We start from the raw sequence: 9,331 nt of genomic DNA on the forward strand, positions 1-9,331 counted from the left end.
GCAGCGCCTGCAGCGACAGTCTCCCCCTGACCCAATTAGCTGCAGAGATGCTGAAGGGGCAGCGCTCTGTGGGGCTGTGCAGGAGCAGTCCCAGGGCAGAGGCAAGGCCAGCTTCCCCCACGGCCAGGCAGGAGGGTCTGAATGGAGTTTTCTGGGGAGGGTCTGAGGGCAGCAGGGCACAAGGGGGCTGTGCTTGTCAGGGACATGGTATGGGAGGAGAGGGCACCCCAGAGCACACCCCATATACATATGCCATGTGTAAGGGGATGTAGCTCAGTGGAAGAGCGCCTGCTTCGCATGCAGGAGGTCCTGGGTTCAGTCCCCAGCATCTCCAGCAAGGACTTTTGTGCCTCGCTGTGTTGTCTTCCCAGCAGATATAAGGGTGGTGGAAGTCCCCTGGGTGAGCCTGGGTCTCTGATTGGGAGGCTGCTTCCTGCTGTCCATCAAAGGCCTCATCAACTTCCTCTTCCTGATCTGGTGGCCTGTTGTAAACACCTACAGCAGTGTCTGCCATGTTAGCCTGCCTAGTCATCCTCACCCATAAGCTCTTGACTCACTGTTCATCCACCCCTAGCCTTCCATGAAGGAACGAGTGACTGGGGAGATAGGGGGAGAGCAGTGGAGGTTGTCTCCCTTTACTTCAGCCAGCCTTTCAACACTGTCTCCCATAGCATCCTCATAGGCAAGAAGTGTGGGCTAGATGAGTGGTCAGTGAGGTGGCTTGAGAAGTGACTGAATGGCAGAGCTCAGGGGGTTGTCATCAGCAGTGCAGAGTCTAGTTGGAGGCCCGTGATGTCCCCCCAGGGCTCCGTACTGGGGCCAGTCTTCTTCCACTTAGTCGCCAGTGACCTGGACGAAGGTACAGCAAGTGTGCTGACGATAATAAACTGGGAGGAGCAGCTGATGCATCAGAAGACTGTGCTGCCATTTGAGAGACCTGGAGAGGCTGGAGAGGTGAGAGGTGTGGAACCTCATGAAGTTCAACAAGGGCAAGTGCACGGTCCTGCACGTGGGGAGGTATAACGCCATACACCAGTGCAGGCTGGAGGCTGAGCTGCTGGAGAGCAGCTCTGCGGAGAAGGACGTGGGAGTGGTGGTGGACACTAAGTTGACCATGAGACAGCAATGTGCTCTTGTGGCCAAGAAGGGCAATGGCAGCCTGTAGAAGGGACGATTGAGAGGGGATCTTATCAATGTGTACAAGTACCCAAAGGGAGGGTGTCAAGAGGATGAGGGTCACACTCTTTTCGGTGGTGCCAAGCAGCAGGACAAGAGGCGGTGCGCACCAGCTGAAACACAGGAAGTTCCACGTGTGTGTGAGGGCAAACTTCTTTCTTGAGTGACCGAGCACTGGAAGAAGCTGCCCAGAGAGGTTGTGGAGTCTCCCCCAACATTCTCTGAATCTGCGATTTTCTGATCCCGTCAGTGCCCCCCACCCCCTAAGTCTGGCCCTGGACAACCTGCCAGAACCATAAGTTCTGGTAGGGCAGATGTAATGATGGAGTGGGGCAGCCACAGATGCCTGTGTCCCTTCTTGAGTCCCTGGCCAGTGCAGTACCAGCAGGGTTTGGTCCAGGTCTGTGTGGCCCCTTTTCGTCTCAGTCGGCCCCTCCTGGCCCTTTCTCTTCCTGGCTTTCACCTTGCACAACCAGTAGATATTTTAGGAGGACCCAGAGAGTGGGGAGCAAGTGGGGTAGATTGGCACTGTACTAGAGGTCCTGGTGCAGAGGGGACAGGGAGGAGCCACCCAAGCTGTGCTCCTGGCTGTGGTCAGTGACAGCTGGGAGGGCTGTGGGTGCTCCTGGGTGCCAGGTGCTGCTGCGGCACAGCGGAAGGCTGCGACGGAAACCTTTTGAAGCAAAGGAGGACTCCAAAGCAAACACCCCGAGTGCCTCGTTCAGCCCCATTCCGCTGCAGGGCCAGCCCTGGCCAGGGCCCTGGGGGTGATGGGGGCCGTGCCTCTCTGTGACACGGGCTGTGGTCACAGGAGACATCCTGTGTCACAGCCACAGTTGCCCTCCCCCACCCAGACCCGGCCTCTCCCCACACGTCCCAGTGAGGCTGGTCTAGCGCAGGCGCTGGGGCTGCTCTCGGCACCTCTCTGCTGCCAAGAGCTGCCGAGCTCAGCAGGAGCCAGCGAGCGGAGGTCAGGGGACTGTGGGGTTGTGCAGAAGTGTGCAGGAGGAGGAGGAGGAGGAGAGGAGCTGCTTCCTCATCACCTGCTGCTGCAGGGGTGACCCAGAGCACTCAGGACCAGGATGGAGCTCTGGGACGCTGGCCACGGGACACGGCATGGACAGGGGGTGCCAGCACTCCCCACCTGGGGTAAGGCCTTCCGGAGATCCTCCTCAGGTCTAGCAGGGATCCTCCCCAGGTCTGGCAGGGTATCGCCTGGAGGCAGTGCCCACCTCAGCCCCTGTAGGGAATGGGGCCTGTTTGGGGAGGGGGTGCTCTTGGAGGACGCTCACACTGCTCATCCTCTGGCTGAGGCAGGTATGGAGCAGCTGAGAGCTGCCCCCAGAGCATGACGGGTCTTTCCCTTCTCTTCCAGAGCAGCTTGCTGTCTGGGAAGGGGTGTCTGACTACATTGTGCGGCAGCTGATGCGGAACCAGGTGGGTGTGCCTTGCGGGGCCTGCCCCGGGAAGCCTTCTCCTGGAGCTTGTGTGTCTGTGGGATGACTTCTCTGCTTTGACTGGTAGAGTTGAGAGGGTGAAGAGGAGGGGGATGAAAGCGTCTGGAAAGGTCTTCCAAAGAAGGGCCCCAAGGTTTCTCCAAAGCTTTGTCCAGCGCTTTGTCTGGCCCCTTTGTACAGCAGGATGGAGCAGGGCACCGAGCACCATCCCCACGCCCTGACAAGTGCCCGGCCTGTCCAGCTGCCAGTCTCATCGTTCTTCTCTTCCTTCCTGTTTGCAGGGAGTCCGAGTTATTCGCCTTGGCACATTTGACGTAGTAACCGAACAAGTCGGTGGTGGGAAGCGTGCTCTTCTCACTGTTCGCAGGCCCGTGTTCCATCTGTCGCGGAGTATTGCAGAGCTTCCCGGCCTCGCCTATGACATGGCCTATGCTCCTGGTAAGAGGAGAGGCTGAACCGCTTGCTTCCCCTGGGGACATCCTTGGGGTGTGCCTAACTGCTGGGCAGCAGTGACTGTTAGGAAGCTAGAATTCCTTCAGCAGCTGTGGAGAACAGCTTCAGGGGGTTTTAAAGCACCAGGACAACATCATGCACATTACAGTCACACTCCCTCTCTCCCAGACTTGCTTTCACAACTGGCAACAAGCCAGATGTCTTGGGGCTGCTGCTTCTCTGCTACTGACTGCGTTCCCCTTCTGCTGCTTCCCAGGTCATAAGCTCTCCGAGCCCCTCAAGTACGCTCACATAGCCTCGGCCCTCTCTGTTCCTCGGAAGACAGTGGAGGCGTGCATAGAAGAGACCATGCGGCTTTTCTCCCGCTGCCTGCAGAGCGGGAAGAACGTGGCCCTTGTGCTGAAGGGCCTTGGCACGCTTGTAATTCAAGGAGCAGCTGTGAAAATGAGGTTTTGCAGGGACTTTCTGAAGAGGCTCAATGGGACAGAGCAGCTGCTGGAAGCTCTTCTCGCGGTGAGTTCCCCATTCCTCCAGCACTACCTGTCGTCCTCTGGAAAGCACCAGTGAATGCAATGCTGTCAGCCTGCTGTGACCTATCCAGGTGCATGGAGAGTCCCAGCTGAGAGTAATGCCAGCTCCCGGGACAGCCGGTCTTGAGCGTCCAGAGGACTTGGCAACAAGGATGGCCCTGGGAATAGCTGTGCTGGCTCTGCCCCAAAAAATCATCCAGGCCCAGAGCTCATTTTCATGTGCTCAAGGGAAAAGTCCCAGAAAAGGGCCGGTCCTGTGTGCTTTTTCCACAGAGACTTCCCTCCTGACAGAAAGCCATGGTTTAGTGCTGCTTTGTGTCAGGACCACATCTGAACCCATGTCTCCCTGGACTGTGTCTGGGACAGTAAGGCAGCGAGTTCAGCACTTTCCCCTGATGCTGGGTGACACTATTTCTGCGTGTCCCTTTGGGAGCTCGGCCTGATGCCTCCATGGGACATTTTTGCCCTAGGGTGGAGTGAGGGCAAGGGAGTGATCCCTCCTCCCCTTGCCTGGGCCAGCGGGCATGTGAAGCAGCTCTGTGAAACCTCTGCTGACCTCAGTGCTCTCCCTTTGCAGCTGGAGGGCCTGAGTGTCTTTCATCTCTCCCATGGGGCAGCTGCTCAGAATATTGGATCCCCCTGGTCCTCTTGCTCTTTGGCATTTCTACCTCTGTCTCCAAGTAGGTTTGTTTTTGCAGGAATCATTGCTCGCCCCACTCTCTGGACACGAAGCAGAGGCTTAGGCAGACCAAGGCCCCTGTGCGACCAGAGCCCTCTTGCTGCTCTTGCTGTGCTGGTCTAGTTGTGCTGAGCAGCTCTTGCCAGGGCCCTGGCATCTCGCCACCATGAAGGGCATCTTTCTGTCCAAATGTGAGCATTTGCACGCTGCTAGTGATGGCTGCAGCATGTCGCAGAGAGAGTCGTTGGAGCCCAGTGGCCTTGGCCAGGTCTCTAGTGCAGCCCCGTCCTTCAGCGTGGTCCTTCAGGTGCAGCGGGAAGGCTGAGATGTGAAAGGAGGCTGAGCTGAGCCTCCTCTCATGGGTTAAGGCAGAGATGCAAGCCGGCTGCAGGCCAGACCTCTGCACTAGGCAGGACCTGGTCTCCTGACTGCATCTCTCGATTCTCAGCCTTGCAAAAAGCCTGGCAGTCTTCTCACCCTTTCTCCTCCATTTCCCGCCAGCTGCTCTGCTGCACAACTGAGGGGCCACGGAGAGGCGCAGAGAAATTCCATGTTTCAGAGGCAGCTGCTTCTCTGAGCAGTGGGAAAGTGTGCTGCCCTTGTGCGCCCTGAGACAACTGTCTTGGCATCATCTCTCGTGTGTCTCTCCCCTTTGCAGATGCCAGAGATGAGGGATTCAGTCCTCTCAGGCTCCGAAACTGCTGCTTTGCAGACCCGTTCTGGTCGTGTCATTGTCTTTCCTGAGTGAGTACATTCACTTCTTAGCCCCGGCTGGCAAAGCCAGCAGCTTCTCGGGACTTGTCTGGTAGCCCTGTGTTGCCAGTGCTTGTGAAAGCTGCTCAGGAAGTCATTGGAGAGGAATACTTTCCAGTGTGGATCAAAGTGCAGGTTCCTGCTGGTCACTGGCTCAGGATGTTTTCTTGTCTTCTGTGAGACCTGTGTGAATCAAATGTGTGCTGAACGTGTTGTCTTGGGTCAAATGTCTTCTGTGGGGAGGCCTGTCTAGGGCAAAGCAAAGCCTGTGCGCAGTGGGGTTGTGGAGAGCTTTGTGCTGGCTCCCATCCTGCTCAGTGTTTTGTCCCATTAGTTGTCTGGGAGATGGTGCTTCCTTTTTGCAGAGGCACGGAGATGAGATTTGGAGAGCCTGCAGGTGATACGGTGGGTGAGAGGGGCATTAGAACTGGTGCTGCCAAGCACCCCTTCTCACAGGAAGGCTAGGGAAGCTCTGCAAGAGGCAGAGAAGGAAGTTCCTGCCCCTGCAGATGCTGGAGGTCTTCACAATGTCTCTCAGCTTGCTGATACACTCCTCCAGCATCTGGCATGTTCTGCCTATTGTGCTTTGGACAAAGAGGGGCTTCTTGGTAGCTCCCTAATGCCCCTCTGTCCCCATTATGGACACAAGGTGCAAAGGAAGTGTGGTGCCCTCCCTTTAGACTGGCATCTTTTTCCTCTTTCCAGGTACAATGCTGACAGTCCATCTAGAAAGCCCCCTGTGGCACCTGCAAAGCCCCCGCAGGAAGAGGAGAAGGCAAAAGAGGACACCAGGGCCAAGAAAGGTAATGGGAAAGCTGGGTCCTGGCAGGGGTTTGTGCCTTCTGCTTCCGTCCTCTTTGGCCAGGCAGTGGAGGCAAGGCGACAGTGCCATGGCTCAGGTAGCATCAGGCACCGGAGGTGACGCGTACCCAGTCCGGGACATCTGGAGTGATTCCTGAGGGAACACGACCTCCCGGCAGCCCAACACTCCCAGCTGCAGCTGATGCCTCCCAGATAAACTTTCCCCCATTGCCACGGCATTCACTGGCACCCTGGGGTGCACTGCAAAGTGCTCTTGCACTGGAGGTGTTGGTGCAGAAGGGAGGCAAACGTGAGCACTGTCCTTGTGCAATGTGAATCCTAAATTGTGCCGGCAGCTGCAGGTCATGGAGAGGCTGAGCTATTTCATGGGACCAGTGAGTTGTCATTGAATGAGAAAAGCCCCTGAGAGTAGATGGGGAAAAACAACAAGGCAGAGAGAAGCCAGTGTGCGGAAGGGCCTAAGACCACCCAGGAAAGAAGGCCTAGAAGGAGTCACCTTGAGGCCTCACACTGTTATCACAGGCTGGAGCATATCTGAAGAGCCTTCCCGTTCCAAAGGCCTCCTCAATGCTGTCCTGAAGTGTTTTCTTCTCTCCTGCTTACAGGAAATCTTCCCGCCAAGTACCTCCCCCTGAGAGCGAGGCATCCTCCGGCCAAAATAACAGCTCCCAAGAAGCAGAAGGGGAAAGGGAAGAAAGCTGAGGACAACACGCCTGCTGGCAGGTGAGAGCCGTGGAGGAGTGGGTGAGGGTGAGCCTGTTGCCTAGTGAGTGTCTGGGGGAGATGTTTCCTCTGCACACAAGGTTCACAGCAACTCTGAATGTCCTTTATCACATGCCCCGGGGACTCCTGAGCCCTCGATGGCAGGAATGCCTTGACAGCCCTGACCACTTTCTCCTTCTTTGACCCTGCGTCTCCAGGAACAATCTGTTCTCCATGCCTAAGCACAGGGCATTGAGGACCACCAGGCCATTTGTAATACATTTGGCAGGACAGGGTAAGGGTGTCTCTCGGAGCCTGTCTTGGTAGAGGAGGCTGCTCCTCTCCGGGCTGCATCCAGAGCGAGCCCGTGTCTGGGCACGCTGAGCGTTCCTGCGGGCACATCCTGCAGCCCCGGGCATTTCAGCTGGGGGTGGTCTCTGTCCCTGTGGGTGTGAACACAGTCAGCGGAACCCATCTCCTTCTCTGGCAGAAGGGCCTTGTGCCGCAGAGGCAGGTGCCCAGCCGGTGAGTGCAGGACGGAGACCCAAGTGCCCCTGTGCTCCCAGCACCTGCCCACAAGGTGTCTTTTCAGGGGGCTCCCGGCCATCGCAGGCAGCTGCTCCAAGAAGGTGGTGCAAGGCAGGACAAAGGGCAGTGCTGAAGCCATGCCCCCACCAGAGAAACTGGTGAAGAAAATCCAGAGGTGGCCAGGACAGGTGCATGCTACAGCCTGAGGTCCTGCTTGTGCCACGGGGACGTGTGGAAAAGCGCAGTCCTATGGGCAGTGGGTAGGAGAGATCCCTGCCTGCGTGTTCACTTGGCCAGTGACCAACCACATCTGGGCCTTGCTTGAAAAGGTGCAGGTCACCCGCTAGTTCTGGAGGGCATTTGTCCCTCCGGCATTCTCAGGAAGCACCTCAGAAGCCCCTCTTTGGCCCTTTTTCCCGTGGGAAGGTACCTGCTGGGCCTTTCAGGGAGAGGCCATGGGCAGTTTCCCTTTAGTTCTGTGATTATTGAGCTCATTGGTGAGATCCAAACTGGGATTTTGAGACCTGCCCCTATGAGCTTCGGGGCGTAAGAGCGCTGCCGGGAAGGCTCAAGCCAAGCGGCAGGAGAGAGGATGAGAAATGCCCTTTGCACCCTGGGAAAGCACAGATGCCAGCAGTCCTCTTTGCCGTTTCTTTTCTGTGGCCTTCCAGGTGGAATATCACTTCCAGATAATGGGCGAGGGCGTTCTTGTCTTTCCTCCCATCTGAAGCCCTGTGAAGATTTCCCCTTCTGGAGTCCTTGGCTGGAGACCCAAGCAGGCAACAGAAGAGAGAAGAGTGCTTTGGGAGAACTCCCCTGGAGAAAGGCTGGCATTTCCTCCAGAGCTTTTTTCCAGAAGCATCTGTAAGAGGCAAGGACCCATCAGGAAGGGGGCTTCTGCTTCCATTGACAAGCAGTTAGTCTTCTCCAAATTTCCTTTTTTTTGGGGGGGGGGTTATTTATTTCTTAATAAAACTTTTCCTGAACATTGCACAGAGATTTGACTTTTGCGTTTTCTGTCCCCTCACGACCAGCTCATGGCACCAATGCCTCCATCCATCCTCCCCACTTCCCTCACCCAAGCCTACTCCCCCATCTGGTTGCCCAGCCCTGCCCAGCCCAGCTCCAGCTCCCCGTCCCTGCACAGAGGGAGAAGCCCTGCTCCTGCCACCCCACAGCAGCTCTTGCTGCTGCTGAACCCTGCTCTCCCAGCTGGAGCTCAGCTGCGTCTACCACCCACTGTGTCCTGCTGCGTCTCCAGTCTCAGCCTCTCTCCAGCCAACAACTCAGGCCAAGGATCAAGCACAGGCTGGGTGGAGAGCGCTGTCCTCTCCACCCACGTTGTGCTCGGGGCAGATGAAGCACTGTCCCGGCTACAGGGGTCTCTGGCAGAGCCGCCTGCACAGCAGGCAGAGCTCTGAAGTGCTCCCACATCCCTGCATTGTCACGGCAGCAGGGACTCAGCCGGCCCCTTTGGCTGCCCCATGGCACTGCTCCCTCCCTTCTCCCCATTCAGGAAGCACAGGTACAGACATGACCACCCAGCACGGGCACACGCTGGTCCCTCTCCTGTCCTTCCTACCAGGGATGGGCATGGCACAGCACAGCTCAGCTCAGCTTCAGCAAGACACACATGCATCCTCCGTGCTGCTCTCCTGGTCCATGCATGCGTGCATGTGCTAGCCTCCAGCAGATGTGCTGTCCCAGAGCCACCTGGCCAGGGCTGGACCTCTGGAGAAGTGGGGAGGGAATTTTCCCTTTTCCCTCTGGGTTTCCCACGTCAGTTCCTGGAAGTGGAAAAGAGCATTCCCTGCGAGCAGGGGAGGTGCAGGGAGTTTGCCGCTCATGAAAGAGCAGGGAGGTGTATGGAGGTGGCATCACATGAAGGGGCTGGTGAAGACGGAGCCATGAGATGCTTTGGGAACACTCTTGGGTTCCATTTGTGTCTGCTGAGGATTGCCTTTCTGCTCTTCTTTGAGGAGGACAGAGGGCAGAATGGATAGTATTCACTAAACCCTGATTTACTCTCTTTTAGCCCTAGCAAAGGGTGTGCCTTCTGCTTGGTGCTGATCCTAAACACTTCTGATTCCTCTCCCCATTCCCTCCCGGTGAGCCTCCCCATCCCCCCACCCCCAGCAAGACCTACCTCTGCACACACCCACAGGGGTGAAGGGGAAGGTCAGTGGCACCAGCCCAGCATCCGTGACCCCCCCTGCTCACAGCAGCCCTGC

At 57.2% G+C, this 9,331-nt stretch overlaps 1 non-coding gene across 1 annotated transcript; it reads left to right on the forward strand.

Moving 5' to 3' along the window:
* The first annotated feature begins 262 nt into the window (after positions 1 to 262).
* Positions 263 to 334, forward strand: TRNAA-CGC (transfer RNA alanine (anticodon CGC)). Its single transcript has one exon. It is a non-coding gene; the product is annotated as a tRNA-Ala (tRNA).
* The last annotated feature ends 8,997 nt before the right edge of the window (positions 335 to 9,331 follow it).

This window comes from Rhea pennata, unplaced genomic scaffold (assembly GCF_028389875.1).
Source record: "Rhea pennata isolate bPtePen1 unplaced genomic scaffold, bPtePen1.pri scaffold_26, whole genome shotgun sequence".
Lineage (NCBI taxonomy): Eukaryota > Metazoa > Chordata > Aves > Rheiformes > Rheidae > Rhea > Rhea pennata.